General features: G+C 52.9%; 1 protein-coding gene and 1 long non-coding RNA gene across 5 annotated transcripts in view; one reads left to right on the plus strand and one right to left on the minus strand.

The window, feature by feature from the left end:
* Nucleotides 1–4,982: 4,982 nt before the first annotated feature.
* On the minus strand, nucleotides 4,983–10,770 carry LOC137455658 (uncharacterized). The gene is made up of 3 exons (XR_010990868.1): nucleotides 10,626–10,770; nucleotides 5,927–6,232; nucleotides 4,983–5,218 (listed from the first exon to the last, which is right to left on the minus strand). It is a non-coding gene; the product is annotated as an uncharacterized lncRNA (long non-coding RNA).
* The window catches only part of CPT1A (carnitine palmitoyltransferase 1A), a 61,764-nt gene continuing 53,033 nt past the window's right edge, over nucleotides 10,223–18,953 (plus strand). For 2 of the 4 annotated variants that reach the window (XM_068166667.1, XM_068166669.1), the window contains exons 1-2: nucleotides 10,223–10,319; nucleotides 14,962–15,100. The gene's annotated coding sequence lies outside the window, so the exon portion shown is untranslated. Of the gene's footprint in view, nucleotides 10,320–10,719; nucleotides 10,920–14,961; nucleotides 15,101–18,953 lie in introns of those variants that run through there. The other 2 variants (XM_068166668.1, XM_068166670.1) reach the window with 2 other exon arrangements.

The raw sequence follows: 18,953 nt of genomic DNA on the forward strand, positions 1-18,953 counted from the left end.
GCTTGTCCCAAACAGCACTGCTTGTACCAAACAGCACTGCCTGTCCCAAACAGTACTGCTTCTCCCAAACTGTGTTGCTTGTCCCAAACAGCGTTGCTTGTCCCAAACAGCTCTGCTTGTCCCAAACAGCACTGCTTGTCCCAAACAGCGTTGCTTGTCCCAAACAGCGTTGCTTGTCCCAAACAGCACTGCCTGTCCCAAACAGCACTGCCTGTCCCAAACAGTACTGCTTCTCCCAAACTGTGTTGCTTGTCCCAAACAGCGTTGCTTGTCCCAAACAGCTCTGCTTGTCCCAAACAGCACTGCCTGTCCCAAACAGCGTTGCTTGTCCCAAACAGCACTGCTTGTCCCAAACAGCACTGCTTGTCCCAAACAGCACTGCCTGTCCCAAACAGTACTGCTTCTCCCAAACTGTGTTGCTTGTCCCAAACAGTGTTGCTTGTCCCAAACAGCTCTGCTTGTCCCAAACAGCACTGCCTGTCCCAAACAGCGTTGCTTGTCCCAAACAGCACTGCTTGTCCCAAACAGCACTGCCTGTCCCAAACAGCACTGCCTGTCCCAAACAGTACTGCTTCTCCCAAACTGTGTTGCTTGTCCCAAACAGCGTTGCTTGTCCCAAACAGCTCTGCTTGTCCCAAACAGCGTTGCTTGTCCCAAACAGCGGTGCTTGTCCCAAACAGGACTGCTTGTCCCAAACAGCACTGCTTGTCCCAAACAGCGTTGCTTGTCCCAAACAGCGTTGCTTGTCCCAAACAGCTCTGCTTGTCCCAAACAGCATTGCTTGTCCCAAACTGTGTTGCTTGTCCCAAACAGCGTTGCTTGTCCCAAACAGTGGTGCTTGTCCCAAACAGGACTGCTTGTCCCAAACAGCACTGCTTGTCCCAAACAGCACTGCTTGTCCCAAACAGCGTTGCTTGTCCCAAACAGCACTGCTTGTCCCATACAGCACTGCTTGTCCCAAACAGCACTGCTTGTCCCAAACAGCGTTGCTTGTCCCAAACAGCACTGCTTGTCCCAAACAGCACTGCCTGTCCCAAACAGCACTGCTTGTCCCAAACAGCACTGCCTGTCCCAAACAGCATTGCTTGTCCCAAACTGTGTTGCTTGTCCCAAACAGCGTTGCTTGTCCCAAACAGCGGTGCTTGTCCCAAACAGGACTGCTTGTCCCAAACAGCACTGCTTGTCCCAAACAGCACTGCTTGTCCCAAACAGCGTTGCTTGTCCCAAACAGCACTGCTTGTCCCATACAACACTGCTTGTCCCAAACAGCACTGCTTGTCCCAAACAGCACTGCTTGTCCCAAACAGCACTGCCTGTCCCAAACAGCACTGCCTGTCCCAAACAGGACTGCTTGTCCCAAACAGCACTGCCTGTCCCAAACAGCACTGCTTGTCCCAAACAGCACTGCCTGTCCCAAACAGCACTGCCTGTCCCAAACAGCACTGCTTGTCCCAAACAGCGTTGCTTGTCCCAAACAGCACTGCTTGTCCCAAACAGCACTGCTTGTCCCAAACAGCGTTGCTTGTCCCAAACAGCACTGCTTGTCCCAAACAGCGTTGCTTGTCCCAAACAGCACTTCTTGTCCCAAACAGCACTGCCTGTCCCAAACAGCGTTGCTTGTCCCAAACAGCACTGCTTGTCCCAAACAGCACTGCTTGTCCCAAACAGCGTTGCTTGTCCCAAACAGCACTGCTTGTCCCAAACAGCACTGCTTGTCCCAAACAGCGTTGCTTGTCCCAAACAGCACTGCTTGTCCCAAACAGCGTTGCTTGCCCCAAACAGCGTTGCTTGTCCCAAACAGCACTGCTTGTCCCAAACAGCACTGCCTGTCCCAAACAGCGTTGCTTGTCCCAAACAGCACTGCTTGTCCCAAAATTTGTTGCTTGTCCCAAACTGTGTTGCTTGTCCCAAACAGCACTGCTTGTCCCAAACAGCGTTGCTTGTCCCAAACATCACTGCTTGTCCCAAACAGCGTTGCTTGTCCCAAACATCACTGCTTGTCCCAAACAGAACTGCTTGTCCCAAACAGCGTTGCTTGTCCAAAACAGCACTGCTTGTCCCAAAATTTGTTGCTTGTCCCAAACTGTGTTGCTTGTCCCAAACAGCACTGTTTGTCCCAAACAGCGTTGCTTGTCCCAAACATCACTGCTTGTCCCAAACATCACTGCTTGTCTCAAACAGAACTGCTTGTCCCAAACAGCACTGCCTGTCCCAAACAGCACTGCCTGTCCCAAACAGCGTTGCTTGTCCCAAACAGCAGTGCTTGTCCCAAAGTGCGTTGCTTGTCCCAAACAGCACTGCTTGTCCCATACAGCACTGCTTGTCCCAAACAGCACTGCTTGTCCCAAACAGCGTTGCTTGTCCCAAACAGCACTGCTTGTCCCAAACAGCACTGCCTGTCCCAAACAGCACTGCTTGTCCCAAACAGCACTGCCTGTCCCACACAGCACTGCTTGTCCCAAACATCACTGCTTGTCCCAAACAGCACTGCCTGTCCCAAACAGCGTTGCTTGTCCCAAACAGCACTGCTTGTCCCAAACAGCACTGCTTGTCCCAAACAGCGTTGCTTGTCCCAAACAGCTCTGCTTGTCCCAAACAGCGTTGCTTGTCCCAAACAGCACTGCTTGTCCCAAACAGCGTTGCTTGTCCCAAACAGCGTTGCTTGTCCCAAACAGCACTGCTTGTCCCAAACAGCACTGCCTGTCCCAAACAGCGTTGCTTGTCCCAAACAGCACTGCTTGTCCCAAACAGCACTGCTTGTCCCAAACAGCGTTGCTTGTCCCAAACAGCTCTGCTTGTCCCAAACAGCATTGCTTGTCCCAAACTGTGTTGCTTGTCCCAAACAGCGTTGCTTGTCCCAAACAGCGGTGCTTGTCCCAAACAGGACTGCTTGTCCCAAACAGCACTGCTTGTCCCAAACAGCACTGCTTGTCCCAAACAGCGTTGCTTGTCCCAAACAGCACTGCTTGTCCCATACAGCACTGCTTGTCCCAAACAGCACTGCTTGTCCCAAACAGCACTGCCTGTCCCAAACAGCACTGCTTGTCCCAAACAGCACTGCCTGTCCCAAACAGCACTGCTTGTCCCAAACAGCACTGCCTGTCCCAAACAGCACTGCCTGTCCCAAACAGGACTGCTTGTCCCAAACAGCACTGCCTGTCCCAAACAGCACTGCTTGTCCCAAACAGCACTGCCTGTCCCAAACAGCACTGCTTGTCCCAAACAGCACTGCTTGTCCCAAACAGCGTTGCTTGTCCCAAACAGCACTGCTTGTCCCAAACAGCACTGCTTGTCCCAAACAGCGTTGCTTGTCCCAAACAGCACTGCTTGTCCCAAACAGCGTTGCTTGTCCCAAACAGCACTGCTTGTCCCAAACAGCACTGCCTGTCCCAAACAGCACTGCTTATCCCAAACAGCACTGCTTGTCCCAAACAGCACTGCTTGTCCCAAACAGCGTTGCTTGTCCCAAACAGCACTGCTTGTCCCAAACAGCACTGCTTGTCCCAAACAGCGTTGCTTGTCCCAAACAGCACTGCTTGTCCCAAACAGCACTGCTTGTCCCAAACAGCGTTGCTTGTCCCAAACAGCACTGCTTGTCCCAAAATTTGTTGCTTGTCCCAAACTGTGTTGCTTGTCCCAAACAGCACTGCTTGTCCCAAACAGCATTGCTTGTCCCAAACATCACTGCTTGTCCCAAACAGAACTGCTTGTCCCAAACAGCGTTGCTTGTCCCAAACAGCACTGCTTGTCCCAAAATTTGTTGCTTGTCCCAAACAGCGTTGCTTGTCCCAAACAGCACTGTTTGTCCCAAACATCACTGCTTGTCCCAAACAGAACTGCTTGTCCCAAACAGCACTGCCTGTCCCAAACAGCACTGCCTGTCCCAAACAGCGTTGCTTGTCCCAAACAGCGTTGCTTGTCCCAAACAGCACTGCTTGTCCCAAAATGTGTTGCTTGTCCCAAACTGTGTTGCTTGTCCCAAACAGCACTGCTTGTCCCAAACAGCGTTGCTTGTCCCAAACAGCGTTGCTTGTCCCAAACAGCGTAGCTTGTCCCAAACAGCACTGCTTGTCCCAAACAGCACTGCTTGTCCCAAACAGCGTTGCTTGTCCCAAACAGCACTGCTTGTCCCAAACAGCACTGCTTGTCCCAAACAGCACTGCCTGTCCCAAACAGCACTGCTTGTCCCAAACAGCACTGCCTGTCCCAAACAGCACTGCCTGTCCCAAACAGCACTGCTTGTCCCAAACAGAACTGCTTGTCCCAAACTGTGTTGCTTGTCCCAAACAGCACTGCTTGTCCCAAACAGCACTGCCTGTCCCAAACAGCGTTGCTTGTCCCAAACAGCGTTGCTTGTCCCAAACAGCACTGCTTGTCCCAAACAGCGTTGCTTGTCCCAAACATCGCTGCTTGTCCCAAACAGAACTGCTTGTCCCAAACAGCACTGCTTGTCCCAAACAGCGTAGCTTGTCCCAAACAGCGTTGCTTGTCCCACATGAGATTAATTCACTAAAAGTGCATTGTGACTTCTGGAAATGATATTATTTAGGCGAAGAGGGACATGTTGTCTGTTATTAAGGGCTTGCAGGGATAGGACCAGGGAGAGTGGCTTCAAAGCAGAGCAGAGCAGATTGAGATTGGATGTGAGGAACATGTTCTGCAGCAGGAGGCTGCTGGAACCTTGCAGCAGGTTGCCCAGGGAGGTGGCTGAGACTCCATCCCTGGAGCTATTCCAGGGGAGGCTGGACAGAGCTCTGGGCAACCTGATCCAGTGGAGGGTGTCCCTGCTGAGTGCAGGGGAGATTGGACTCTGTAGCTGCCCTTTAGAGGTCCCTTTCAACAGAAACCATTCTGTGATTCTGTGATATTTATTTTCCCAAAATATCATTCTGCTGTTGCAATCAAATTCGCAGAGCACGCATTTTGTGCTAGCAGAACAGGCTGATAACCCTGCAGATAACTCAGCCAGGTGAGGTTAATAACATCCATTTTATCTGGGTGAAGAAAAAAAGTAGGGCAAGACTGTTGTGGTGAAAGATCTGCTGAGCTGCTGCTGCTGAGCTGCTGCTGCTGGATCCTCATTAGAAATCATTTAAGAACGAACGAAGGTCGAAGCAGATCAAAGCTGTGCACTGGCAGCCTTTGGTGCTCCTCTGTGTTACAACAGTGACTGAGATGGCTGAGTCATAGCAGTAAGGGCTTGGGCAACAGGAGTCATCTGCAAGGTGTGAGCAAAGGAGGATGTGGTAAGGCAAGGGCACTGTGTGCAGCTTGCCAGATCCCTCTGGGATGTTCGCTGGCCGGGGATGGGCACTGCACAGTGCTGCAACATTTCTGTCTTGATCGTGAAGCTCCTGTACTCTTCTGCATGTTGCAGAAGGATGTTTTAAGGACCTTCACTTGTCCTCTCAAGGAGAGGTAAATGTGAGGCATTTTGCAAGCTTGCACATGTATGTGTGCACTGTCAGGGCGCTGAGCATACCCTCCCTCCACCCATCCTGCGCTGCCAGACCTCTGGGCCTGCTTAGACACAGGCTGCAGTTGTCTGGCCTTGAAATGAGCTGTTGGGGGAAGCTGCACCATAAGGCCTCAGTGAGGCTCCCAGCTTTGCTTCTAATCTGAGGCTGTCATCCCCTCTCCTCCTGCAGCTGCCTTGCACCTGACCATACTCCCTGTGGATCCAGACCCTAATCCCAACTCAGCTTTCCAGCTTGATAATCTTCAACTTGCCACTTGAACACTGAAGACATGTCTAATGATCTGTCTGGCCCTGTTTGAAGCCACAGCAGCTGTGAGGGCACCTTGCTTAAGGGTCACGGAGAGGTGCCCTCAACATGGGAGGGCCCTGTCCTGCACTGCCTGCATTGCTGTCACCCTTGGCCACCTGGCATGCAAACATGCAAGCACTTTATCTACAAGCAGTTACCTTTTGGAGCTGCTCTTCAGCTGACTACCAAATTCCTTTGCCACTCAGGACATCAGTGGCAAGGTGCTGTGGGAGACTTGGCTTGGCTGTGTCAACATCCTGACTATGAAGAGGGAACTTTCATTTTCTGCTATCATGGGAGAGAACATGAATGAAAAGAACAAATGGTCTTGGTCTTCTTGAAAATGAAACTGCCCAGTCTAGCACATCAACTGGGAAAACATCTGCTGAGGCAACTGAGATGGCATCCAATGAATCTGTGCTCTGGAGGTCTTCATTAATTCACTCCCAATAAGCAGAATAATTCTGTTTAGAGATATTAAAACTTGAGTTAAGCAACCTGAAAAACTGAATTTATTCCAAAGAAATACCCCAAAACAGAACAAGACCAAATTATGCCAGACAGACAGGTTTCCAGACCAGATCCATGTTTCAGGTCTAGAGCTTTGCCTGTTAAAAATCTGTTAAAAACTATAGAAGATTAAAAGTGATGAAAGATGAGGGTGCAAAACCAAGCTGCTGCAAAGAAGCCATGCTGCACAGACAGAAGCCAGGAAGTCTTGAAGGGCTGGAGGAAGATAACCAAATGTATTTAATTTGAGACCTACACATCCATCACAGACTCACAGAACCTCTGGAGATCATCCAGTCCAAGCACCCTGCCAGAGCAGGGTCACCCAGAGCGGGTCAGACAGGAACACATCCAGGCGGGACTGGAAAGTCTCCAGAGGAGACTCCACAACCTCTCTGGGCAGCCTGCTCCAGGCCCTGGCCTCTGGCCTCACAGGGACAAAGTTTTCCCTCCTGTTCCCCTGGCACCTCCTCTGCCCCAGCTTGCCCCCAGTGCCTCTTGTGCTGTCCTTGGCCATCCCTGGAATATCGTGGTAAAGTGAAAGGATCTCAGTTCACTGAGGCACAGCTAAATGTGACCAGCTCCTGATTATTTGATTTCATGGAATTACAAGGAGCAGAATGAACATCTTGGGAGCTCTTACAGCACCAAGACGTCATGATGCCACACAGGCCATACTACAGGTATGTCAGCTGTGGGGGTAAGATTGGCTGACTTCTGCTGAGCAGTGAAAGGTTGCCAGAAAGCAACACAGGCCACACTGCAGGCTTTGCAGATGAGTACAGATGCAGCCATGAGAGGTGGAATCACCTTCTGCCCTTGGCTAAAGAAACTCCCAGTAGTAGCATTTCAAAGGCAAAAGGCACCTGGAAAATCAGAGGACCTGAAAAGACATTTCAGGCTGCCTTTGTACATGATGAAAAACACAGAGAAGATCTTTCTCTTGTTAAGCCATTATATTCCTGGGAAACTTCCAAACTACATCCCTACCTGCTGCGGCTAAAACGTGATTGCTGCTGGATCTAGGGGTGGAGCTGGGTTTGCAGTGATTTCATAGTTTGTTTTCTTTCTCTCCTGGTAATATTAATAAACCTGAATCCCTGTTATTTTTCTTCTCATCCCAGTGCTTTCTCTTAGGCTTTACATTTCCCTTCTGAAAGAATGGTTTCAGTCGGAAGAGACCTCAAAGCTCATTCAGTTCCAGCCCCCTGCCATGGGCAGTGACACCTCCCACCAGCCAGGCTGCTCAGGGCTTCATCCAGCCTGGCCTTCAACACTTTCAGGCAGGAGGCAGCCACAGCCTCCCTGGGCAGCCTGTGCCAGAGTCTCCCCAGCCTCACTCTCCACAATTTCTTCCTCATCTCCATTCTCAATTTTCCCTCTCCCAGCTCAAAGCCATTGTTCCTCAGCCTGGCACTCCCAGCCCTTGTCCAAAGTCCCTCCCCAGCTCTCCTGGAGCCCTTCAGGTACTGGAAAGCTTCTCTGAGGTCTCCCTGGAGCCTCCTCTTCTCCAGGCTGCACAGCCCCAACTCCCCCAGCCTGTCTCCACAGGGGAGGTTCTGCAGCCTTTGATCACCTTGGTGGCCTCCTCTGGAGCCTCTCCAGCAGCTCCAGGTCCTTCTTGTGCTGGGGGCCCAGAGGTGGAGGCAGTGTTGCAGGTGGGGTCTGAACAGAGCAGAGCAGAGCAGAGGGTCAGAATCCTTTCTCTGTCCTGCTACTCTCCCTGCTTTCAATTGCATCATTAGGCACAGAAGACTATGAGGGAACCCTGCCAGAAGTGTTTGGGTTTTTGTTTTGACTGACATTTCAGGATTTTAGATTAAGGGAGAGGCTTACAGCTGTAGCCACGCTTCCGGATTTGGTCATCTGCTGGTGTGCTTTGGAGCCTTCAGCCACTTGTTGGAAACTGCAGCAGGCAGGGCTGTGTGGATGGGTGGATCTGCCCACAAGGGAAAAGTGTACAAATCCCAACTTGTACTGCTCCAGAAAGACTCCACAGTGACAGTGCCACAGCATGACAGGCCATGAGCTCCGTGTGGGACAAAGCAGCCTTCCTGCAGTTAGCATAGTTTCATAGTTTCATAGTTTCATTCAGGGTTGGAAGGGAGCACAAGGATCATCTAGTTCCAACCCCCCCTGCCATGGGCAGGGACACCCCACACTAGATCAGCCTGGCCACAGCCTCATCCAGCCTGCTCTTAAACTCCCCCAGGGACGGGGCCTCGACCATCTCCCTGGACAACACATTCCAGGGTTTCACCACTCTCATGCTGAAGAACCTTCTCCTCACATCTAGCCTGAATCTCCCCACCTCCAGCTTCATTCCATTCCCCCTAGTCCTATCACTGCCTGAGATCCTGAGCAGTCCCTCCCCAGCCTTCCTGTAGCCCTCTTCAGATCCTGGAAGGCCACAATGAGGTCACCTGGGAGCCTTCTCTTCTCCAGACTGAACAGCCCCAACTCCTTCAGTCTGTCCTCACAGGAGAGGTGCTCCAGCCCTCTGCTCATCCTCCTGGCCCTGCTCTGGACACCTTCCAGCCCCTCCACATCCCTCTTGTAATAGGGGCTCCAGAACTGGAGGCAGTACTGCAGGTGGGGTCTCACCAGGGCTGAGTAGAGGGGGAGGATCACCTCCCTTGCCCTGCTGGCCACACTTCTCCTGATGCAGCCCAGGATCTGATTGGCTTTGCAGGCTGCAAGTGCACATTGAGAGCTCATGTTGAGCTTTTTGTCCACCAGCACCCCCAAGTCTCTCTCCTCAGGGCTGCTTTCCAGCCAGTCCCTGCCCAGCCTGGATTTGTGCCTGGGATCGCCTCGACCCAGATGCAGGACCCTGCACTTGCTCTTATTGAACTTCATGAGGTTGGCTTGTGCCCACCTCTCCAGCCTGTCCAGGTCCCTCTGGATGGATCCCTTCCCTCCAGCTGTCTGCTGCACCACACAGCTTGGTGTCATACAGCAATAAAACACAGCATCAGATGCCCAAGCTCTCAGCTCTCCCAGGTGATCAGCCCATCAAACCAGTTCAATGTACTTATTTCAGGTTCTGCCCTGAGATGGGCACATGTGCTCGCAATTGAATTACTCTCATAATTTTTCATTACTAAAGACTGCAATTAGCTCTTCTTAAGTGTAGTGAATGGATCATTTCCATAAAACTCCAGTGCTCGCCGGAGGGGAGTGGGCTGGTTGGTCCTTTCCAAGGAGGCTCCACAGCTGCACACCCAAACTTTCAGCTTTCTGTGCTCACACACAGAGGGTAGTGCTGAAAGCTGTTGCTGACCCTCATCCCCCCATGGCAGCCCCTTCACAGCCCCATCGACACTGGGGGTCCTCGCTTCAGCCACCAATGTTTGCAGCCCATTGTATTCACTCCTGCCAGAGCCCAGCTCCAGAACATGAAACGTCCAGCAAATGCTGCCCAGGGAAGGTGCCACACTGAATGCTGTGGCTGGTCCTCACCCACCCTTGGAAACCCTTTGCCCTACCACCCAACCCTTAGTCTTGCTAGAGGAGAACCTAGAGGAGTGCCATCACCTAGGGCTGCCACCCCGAAGGGGCTAGGTCAGGAAGCTGTTTGCAGATGTTTTCCTCAGCAGGCCACTCACAGCACCACCAAACAGGCCCCTACAAGCAGCGCTTCCCCAAAGTGAACCTTTCCTCCCCCATTTGCACCCCTGGGGTCTTTCCTCGCTATCCCTGCAGTTCCCTTCCCCGGGACGGCTGAGACCACGGAGCCTTCGCAGCGCTCCCGGACCAGCTGCCACAACCTCAGGCCCCCTCCCGGTCCCAGCTTCTGCCTCGTAGGGCCTCACTTCGGCTCTTTCCCGGGCTCCCTGCAATCGCCCAGCCCGGCACATCCGTGCCCCTCCGCTGCCCATCGGTGCCCGCCCCGGTCCCGCCCCCCGCCGCCGCCGCCAATGGGGCCGCGGGCGGCAAGCCCGGCTCCAGCAGGGCGTGTGAGGGAGCGGCGGCAGTCGCGTCCTGCCCGTGCGGCTGCTCTCTCCGGCCCGGCGCCGCTGACCGCCCTTCTCGCAGCAGGTGAGTGGGAGCGGGGCTCGGTCGCCGGCGGCAGCCTCCGGGCAGATGCCAGGCGCAGGTCCTCCACCGCGGGCTTTCGGGCGGCGGATTCGGCTTTCGCTCCGCCGGGCCGCGGCGGTGCCAGGGGAGCAGGGGAGGGGGCAGCGCCGGGCCGCGGCGGTGCCAGGGGAGCAGGGGAGGGGGCAGCGCCGGGCCGCGGCGGTGCCAGGGGAGCAGGGGAGGGGGCAGCGCCGGGCCGCGTTCCTTGTGTCCGGCTGATTCACTGCGGGCTCCATCCCTCCCCGCCCCCTTCGAGCCGGGACGCACCCGCAGCTCACCGCTGCTCGCCTTGGGGCTGAGGGAGGGCGAGACTGGCGTCAAGTGGCCAGGCTCGGCCGGTCCGGTTTCAGCCTGGTATTTTCATTAGGGTGAGCAAGAAGTTCCGTGGTAAATGCCCGAGTGCGCCGGGTGGCGTTTCCTCAGCCGGGCTTACCCGAGGAAAGGCTGAAATCCGGAGGGTGGTGGCAGCGGGGCTGCTCCCGTGGGTCCCCCAGGGGAAAGACAGTGTCCTTGGCACGCTGCCTGCCTTCCCCTGGCCGGAGGATGAGCGCCGCTGCCGCGGTAAGGAAGCGGGGGAGCAGGGGATGGGCGCAAGGGGAGCGGTGTCACACGGGGGGGGTCACGGAATCGGCGCTGCGTCAATGAGGGTGACGTCGGTGACTCGCAGCCCGGCGTGGGGTGCCTGCTCGGGACCGGCCTGGTGTGTGTGCCGTGCCGGCAGGCTTCCCAGCGTGCCTTAGCCGAATCTCGCAGCGGCTGTGCGCGGAGATGAGTGTGCAGGGCGCGCGCCGTCGGAATGCTAATTAGACTTGTTGCAAAAGAGATTAAGATCGCTACAGCATCTCATAACTCCTGTTTTATTGCCTTATATTAACACGATTTGAGTATTTCGCGTTATGCTTTTTGCTTTAAACAGAAAAATTACCCCAAAGTACGACTTGTTATAACCTGGTTTCGACTGCTCCGCGCCGGCAGCTGTAACAATAACTGTCACAGCCTTCTTCTGAGAAGAAGTGCAAAGCGAGATCGAGACCAGTATCTCGTTCCTTCTTCCTCTTATCTGGCAGCTTTTTTAGCAGCTGGAGAACAACTGAAACTCTGCAGTCTAGAGGAGATTACTGAACGTTCCTTACTTCCTTATCGCACGTTTGTAGGAGTGTAGCACTGAGAATGCTTCCTTCTCCTTTCCTTGAGTCGTTGTTTTCCCAAGTGCCTGATAGCTTCGGGTTCCTGACCTTCAAGCTCTTTTATACATTTTCTGACCATTGTGAACAGATGCATAAAAAACCTGTAGTCTTAGTTGTAGTTAGCAGGTTCTTTCCCTCTTGTGAGCCTGTCGATGTACTGATATAAACTAGTAATTACCAGTTTATAATCACACTGGAGGTGAGTAAGGGCTGGGAGTGCCAGGATGAGAGACAATGGCTTTGAGCTGGGAGAGGGGAGATTGAGCGTAGAAAGGAGGAAGAAATTGTTGAGAGTGAGGCTGGGGAGACTCTGGCACAGGCTGCCCAGGGAGGCTGTGGCTGCCTCCTGCCTGGAGGGGTTCAGGGCCAGGCTGGATGAGGCCCTGAGCAGCCTGTACTGGTGGGAGATGTCCCTGCCCATGGCAGGGGGCTGGAGCTAGCTGAGCTTTGAGCTCCCTTCCAACTAAACCGTTGCACAGGTATCAAGCTCTTTCGTAGCTGCTGCTTGGTTTGGAAGCCAGGCTGATCGGGGGGCTCGTGAGAATTTTGGAGGGTTACAGCATTCATGCAAGAGCTTCTTCCAGGAAGGAAAAGCATTCAAGGTCCAAAGAGCCGGTGACATCAAACAGCCAGAGTGCGCCAAGCCGGGTGCAGCCCTTTGCCCCTTAGCTGCGGGGCTCTGCTGCCTGCAGGGCTGCCCTGCGGCACTCGTGGCCCGGGGCCGGGGGGGTTGCCGCTGCCAGGGCGGGGCCGCAGTCGGCTGCCTTCGGCCTGCGCGGCGCTGCGGCGCGCGACCTCTCACCCACTTCCCGCGGCGGTCACGTGGGCGGGCGTGCCGAGAGAGGGGGAGGGGCCGGGGCCGCGCCGGGGCTGCCCCGGGGGTGCGCGCTCCCCGCGTCCCGGGCGGGCGGGAAGGGAAGCGGCAGGGGCTGCGGGGCGATCGGAGGCTGGATGTGCGCTGGGACACGAGGCTGTGCTCTCCGCCGTGTGCGGGGACAGCCGGGGTGCTGAACCCCGAGCGTGGCTGCGTGCCTGGCCTGGGAAAAACTTGGCTGAAAGGCGACCCCGCCGAGTGCTGGTAGCTAAAGCAAAACAAAAGAGCCCGCAAAAAGCCCCAGCAAACTGCATTTGTTTAGTTCTTTGCATTCCAAACCTGCTGTCTTTGGCTTGCAGCGTGCTGTGTCATAGTCCCGAACTGCACATGTTCAGAAAAACAAGGTCTAAAGGACTGCCAAGTGTCCATCTTGCCCCAGCCCGGCTTCATTTCCATCTGAATGGTCAGTTTAAATGTTTGTAAAACGTTTGGAGCTGGTTCTGCAGTCTTTCAACTTCAGACAGGCTGAAAACCTTCTATCAGCTCTTTCAACCTCATACTGCGACTGACCGCTGAGCTACTGCAAGAGCAACTCATTTAGCTTGCCTCTGGTCACCAAACATCGTCCCAGGACCCCCAAAGTCCTACAAAGTGACGTCTTGGATGTCTTTTGAAGTGCTGCCGTTCAAGAAAGATTTGTTGTTCTGGAGAAGATGATAATGCTTCGTTATAGACTCACAGAATCAATAGTCTGGGTTGGAAAGGACCTCCGAAGGTCATCTAGCCCAACCCCCTCTGCAGTCATCCTCAACAGGTTGCCCAGAGCCTGAGCATGAAAGTTCATATGTGAAAAAGGAGAGAGAAGGAATGAATCTGTAGTCTTGATGCCCAGATGTGCCTTTTGTAGCAGTGTTGAAAAGAAACACCCAGCTCTAACGCCTGGGGTTTGGGGGTGGGCAAGGTGTCTGCATGGTGTGGTGTCTGGGCAGTGGGTTATGTTGGTTATGCTAATTTCTTAGGCAGCAAGATTCTTCTGGGTTTCTAGAAGGTCATAGGAGGTAGCTGGCTGGGATGTGTTCAAAGTAACATGTCCTGCAGTAGAGACTGCAGTGATCTGAAAGCCCTAGGAAAAGCATAGTATGTTCTGCTTCCTATAGGGGAGAAGAATGTAAAGAGTATGGCAGTTGGAACAGTTTCTGGTTTGATCACAGTTGTGAAGCATGGCAGTGTTTTGGGTTGTGGTTTTGGTTTTGGGGGGGCTTGTTTCACAGAACCACAATGGTCTGGGTAGGAAGGGACCTCCAAAGCTCATCCAGTCCAACCCCCCTGCACTCAGCATCCTCCACCAGATCAGGTTTCCCAGAGCCCTGTGAGACTCACCTGGAATACCTCCAGGGATGGGGCCTAAACCACCTCCCTGGGCAACTTGTTGCAGAGCTTGTTTCTAACATCCAGTCTCAAACTTGTCTAATTTCAAACCATTGGCCCTCATCCTGTCCCTGCAGGCCTTTAAGAACAGTTCCTCTGCAGCCTTCTTCTAGCCCCTTTGGGTACTGGAAGGCTGCTCTAAGGTCTTCCTGGAGCCTTCTCTACTTCAGGCTCAACACCCCCAGCTCCCTCAGCCCTGATCATCTTTGTGGCCTCCCATGGACTCTGTCCATGGTCTCTGTCCTTCCTGTGCTGAGGGCCCCATAGCTGGATGCAGCACTGCAGGTGAGGGGCAGGATCCTCTCTCCAGCTCTGAGCACACTGCTTTGAATGCAGCCCAGGCTGCCCTTGGCCTTCTGTGCTGCCAGTGCCCATTGCTGGCTCCTGTCCAGCTTCTCCTCCACCAGCTTCTCCCCCAAGGCCTTTTCTGCAGGGCTGCTTTGTTGGCTTGGGATTTTTTGCTTGCTTGTTTGTTTGTGGTTGTTTTTCAAGTGTACATTTTGGAGACATCTTTTACAGGAGGAGAAAGACCACATGATCCAGAACCTGTAGGGATTCATAATCCTTAGTGGTGGCCTTGCAACTGGCACATTGTCTGTCCTCAGTCCTGCCATCTGCTGTGGCCACTGTCCTCTATTTTGCCTGTCTCCAGTTTGATCAGATGAAAGGAAAACAGTCTCTGTGGCTTTTCTCCTGAAGTGCCAATGAAAACAGCCTGTTCTATGAACAGCTGTCTCAGGAATCTTGATGGCCTCTGTGCTGACTAATGGAGTTTTGAAGTCTGCAGGCAAACACTTGAAAGTCTTACCTTGAAAGCTGAAACTAGTGCTGGAGTCCAGCTGCTGAGCTCTGCTTGCTTACTGCCCTAGCAGTGATCACTAGTTTGGGCTCTCAGGAGTGACTGAGTGGGTAGCAGATGAACTTTCTTTCACTGGTTCCTCACCATCTCAGACCTGTTCAGTGATGACAGATCTATCCAGGTAATGCATTCCTCCAGTGGCATGGGAAGGATGTTTCAGAGCTGCTGTTTGTGACTGTCCTCACCACTGAAACAGCTCCAGTCGGGTCCAGTCCCTCTGGACAGCTGAAAGCTGTCAATCAAACCTCAGATTGGTTTTGATGACTTTCAGAGCTACAGCTGACTGTTTGCCATTGCTTTTGTCATGTCTATTAGGTGGTAGCAGCAGTGGAATGAACCTGCCTCTCAGTGTCCTAACCCATTCAAGATTCCAGCTGCAGTGAGCCTGTGGGCCAGAAGACTTCTTTATGAGCAGTAGATCTCAAACCCACTGTTAAGGCTGACTGCTGTTCAGGTATGCTTACATCTTACTTGTTTCTGTTTGTTGCTGTCTCTTCCTTTCCTTACATGCCTGTTGCTCTGGTTTAACACTTGGGAAGGGGACAAGGAAATTGGCCCAATGTTCCCAAGGAGATGCCTGCTGAGGTAGCTGCTGTTCACCCACAGAAGGTCTTTGGAAAGTGCTGGTGACAGGCCACCAGCTGCTGGGTTTCAGTGGGACAGCCAGTTACTGCAGACTCTGGAGCTGTTCTGCTTTCACGTTGTCTGCTGTGGGTGAGGTTTGCATCAGGTCCCAGTGATGGTGTACCTGGGTAAATGCATGGATTCAGTTCTCCACTTTGGCTTTAACCATAGTGTGTGTTCACTTTTTACCCGTGAGAAGTCCTTTTAAGACATTTGCAATCCCAGGGTACCACAGCTGTCAGCTGTTGATGAGAGTGGGAAGGATTGGAGTCAATTAGTAATAACCAAAGATTAGAACTTGAAATTTAGATGTCAGATGATTATGGCTGGAGGAGAGGCTTCTGGGGTTTCAGTTGTGGCATAGTAATTTACCTTTGGGGACCGTATGGGAGAGAGCTGCTGCAAGAACAACAAATTCAGCTTTTAGGAGGCTTAAACTTGGCTTAGCATTTGTCAGTTACAACTAGAGGGGCATGAGAGAGCCTGGCAGTTTAACTGGGGTTTTGTCAGCTCAGGTGATAGTTGATTGAATGCTGTGTTAATGCCAGTTTTTCAGGAGAGTGGTTCCTTGGTTTCTCTTTTCTTTCTGTGCAGTAGTCATTAGGTTCACCTGAAAAGCCCTGCTGAGTGAATTGAGTCCACCTGATTATTTATGGCACAGAAACTGTTTGGCTTCACTCCAGGTTTCTCTTAATGATTTTCTGTCAGTGGAATATGATTTGTTGTTCTCAGGCAGGGAGTTACTGATCAGACTTGAAAGCAGTGACTATCAATGTCTTTATATGCTGCAGCATCACTGGATGACATTGAAGGTTAGCCTGCAAGGAAGCTGTTCAGGTGAATGACTGTGTCTAGTTAATCTTTACAGGAAGCTCAGAAAGCAGTGCCACATGAGCTGTGGTATCACATGAGCTGTGAATAAGCTCTTTCTCCAAGGCTTTTATGTCTTGAAAGTGTGGTGTGCACTGCAAGGAAGTGGAATTAGCCAGTGGAATATCCAGGAATAGATTCAGGAGAAAGCAGACTCTTTTTGGTCATGTTTAAAGTTTGAGCTGTACATTTGAAACTGTTCATCAGTTCTCTCTAATCTTCATCAATGATTTGGGTGAGAGGATCAAGGGCACCCTCAGAAGTTTGCAGATGACACCAACTTGAGTGTGTTGATCTGCTGGACTGTTCTGCAGAGGGATCTGGCCCAGCTGGATCCATGGCTAAGGCCAATGGGATGAGATTCAACAAGGCCAAGTGCTGGGTCCTGCACATGGGTCACAACCACCCCTTGAAGGCTCCAGGCTGGGGGCAGAGTGGCTGCAAACTGCCCAGCAGAAAAGACCCTGGGGGTGCTGGTTGACAGCAGCTGAAGATGAGCCAGGGGGTGCCCAGGTGGGCAAGATGACCACCAGCACCCTGGCTTGGATCAGCAATAGGCCAGCAGGAGCAGGGAAGTGGTGGTGCCCCTGTACTGGGCGCTGGTAAGTCCACAGCTTGAGCAGTGGGTTCAGTTCTGGGTGCCACAGTGTAAGAAAGACATTGAGATGCTGGAAGGTGTCCAGAGAGCAGCAAGGCTGGTGAGGGGTTTGGAGGCCATCATAGGAGGAGCAGCTGAGGGAGCTGGGGGTGTTCAGTCTGGAGAAGAGGAGGCTGATGGGAGATCTTACTGCTTTCTACAGCTTCCTGAGAGGACGGCGTAGTGAGGTGGGGGATGGGCTCTTCTCCCATGTAACCAGCAAAAGGATGAGAGGAAATGGGTTGAAGTTGTACCAGGGAGGGTTAGGTTGGAGATGAGGAAAAAAAATGTCCTGCAAAGGTGGCCAGGGATTGGCAGAGGCTGCCCAGGGAGATGGTGGAGTCCTTGGAGGCATTCAAGGAGCTGTAACTGTGGCACTTCAGGATGAAGTTTAGTGGTCATGGGAGTTGGGTTAAGGTTGGACTCAATGTGCCTAAAGGCCTTTCCAAGCTTAATGACTCAATAAACAGTTGCTGAAGGTGTTACAGATCAAACTCTGAATGTCCTCTGCCTTAACTGACCCTCCAGCATTAGGGCAGAGTTTTGGTATTGGTGATGGGGAGGCAGCCACTCACCTAAGGCTGGATGGGCCTGGAGTCACTGAGTCAGAGCTGGATGCTGCTGTGCAGCATGAACTTGAGTGTCTGAAGCTTTTCATTCGTAGCAAACTCCATGAAAACCTTTTCCAGAGGTACAGCCATTTTATTCCTGACAACAGAAGCTTTTTTAGGAGCAAAGTTTGCTCTAGGTGGGTTCCCATGGGTAGTGTTACCTTCCAAGGAAGGGCTTAATGTTTATTTAGACTAGACTAGCATATTTCAGTTGGAAGGAACCTACAGTGGTCTTCGAGTCCCACTGCCTCAGCTTTGGTCAGCTTCAGGGCTGACCAAAAGTCAAAGCATGTTGTTAAGGGCATTGTCCAGATGACTCTTAAAGCCTGGCAGGCTCAGGGCATTGACCACCTTTCTAGAAGGCCCTGTCTGGTGCTCAACCATGCTCTTGGTGACCATGGGCAATGCAGGCTTTTGTGCTGGGATGGGGCAAGACAGACCAGGGAGTCACCTAATGTACCCAGGAGCTGTGAGCTTGTAATGTGGGCCACCCTGGCCTTGGCTGGTGAGTTGCAACCAGCACAGGTGTGACAGTTGAGGCAGTTCTCCCAGCAGCTGTGTCCTGGCTGGTGGTCCTTTGCCCTCACTGCTGCTTGCACATGCCCTAGGTGGGGGCATGGCCACATGGGGTAGGGGATCGGTGCTGGGGGCATGAGTGCCACAGTAATGTGGGATGTCTGGAGATGGTGGGACCAGTGAGTCAGAGAAGAGAGAATCATAGAATCATTCAGGTTGGAAAAGGCCCTCAGGCTCACCAAGTCCAACACTGAACCTTACTCTACAAGGCTCACTCCTAAACCATATCCCCAAGCACCACATCCAAACCACCTTTACACACCTCCAGGGTTGATGGCTCCACCACCTCCCTGGGCAGCCTGTGCCAATGTCTGACCACCCTTGCTGTGAAAAATGTTTCCTAATGTCCAGCCTAAGCCTCCCCTGGTGCAGGCTGTTCCCTCTCGTTCTATTACTAATGACCTGTGAGAAGAGACCAGCAGCAGCCTCTCTACAGGCTCCCTTCAGGGAGCTGCAGAGCGCAGTGACGTCTCCCTGCAGCCCCAGCTCCTTCAGTTGCTCCTCACAAGATTTATTCTCCAGGCCCTTCACAGCTTCCTTGCCTTCCTATCACTGGCTCCAGCACCTCCAGCCCCCAACTGGACACAACACTTGAGTAGGAGGGAGAATCCCTGCCTTGCTCCTGCTGGACACAGCATTTCTAACCCAAACCAGGATTACATTGGCTTTCTTGGCCACCTGGGCACACTGTTGGCTCTGTCCAGCTGCTTCTCAGCTAGAATCCCCAAGCAGCTTTCCAGCCACATGAAGAGGGCTGTGAGAGCAATAGCATCGATGAAGTCAGCTCTGGGATCTCCCTGCTGCCTTAAAATGGGCAGGCTGGTGCTAGGCACCACAGCAGTGTTTCAGATGTCAGCACATGTCTCTAAACCTTCAGATAATGACCCCCTGGTGGTTTTTAGTGAGGGCAAAGCTACCAGGCTAGTGCTGGAAAACTGAGACAAGTCACTGTCTGGAAAGGTCATGCAGGATCTATAAAAGTTCTGTTG

The sequence above is a fragment of the Melanerpes formicivorus genome, unplaced genomic scaffold (assembly GCF_026170545.1).
Source record: "Melanerpes formicivorus ecotype bairdi unplaced genomic scaffold, bMelFor1.0.p_v2 SCAF_103, whole genome shotgun sequence".
NCBI classification, from domain to species: domain Eukaryota; kingdom Metazoa; phylum Chordata; class Aves; order Piciformes; family Picidae; genus Melanerpes; species Melanerpes formicivorus.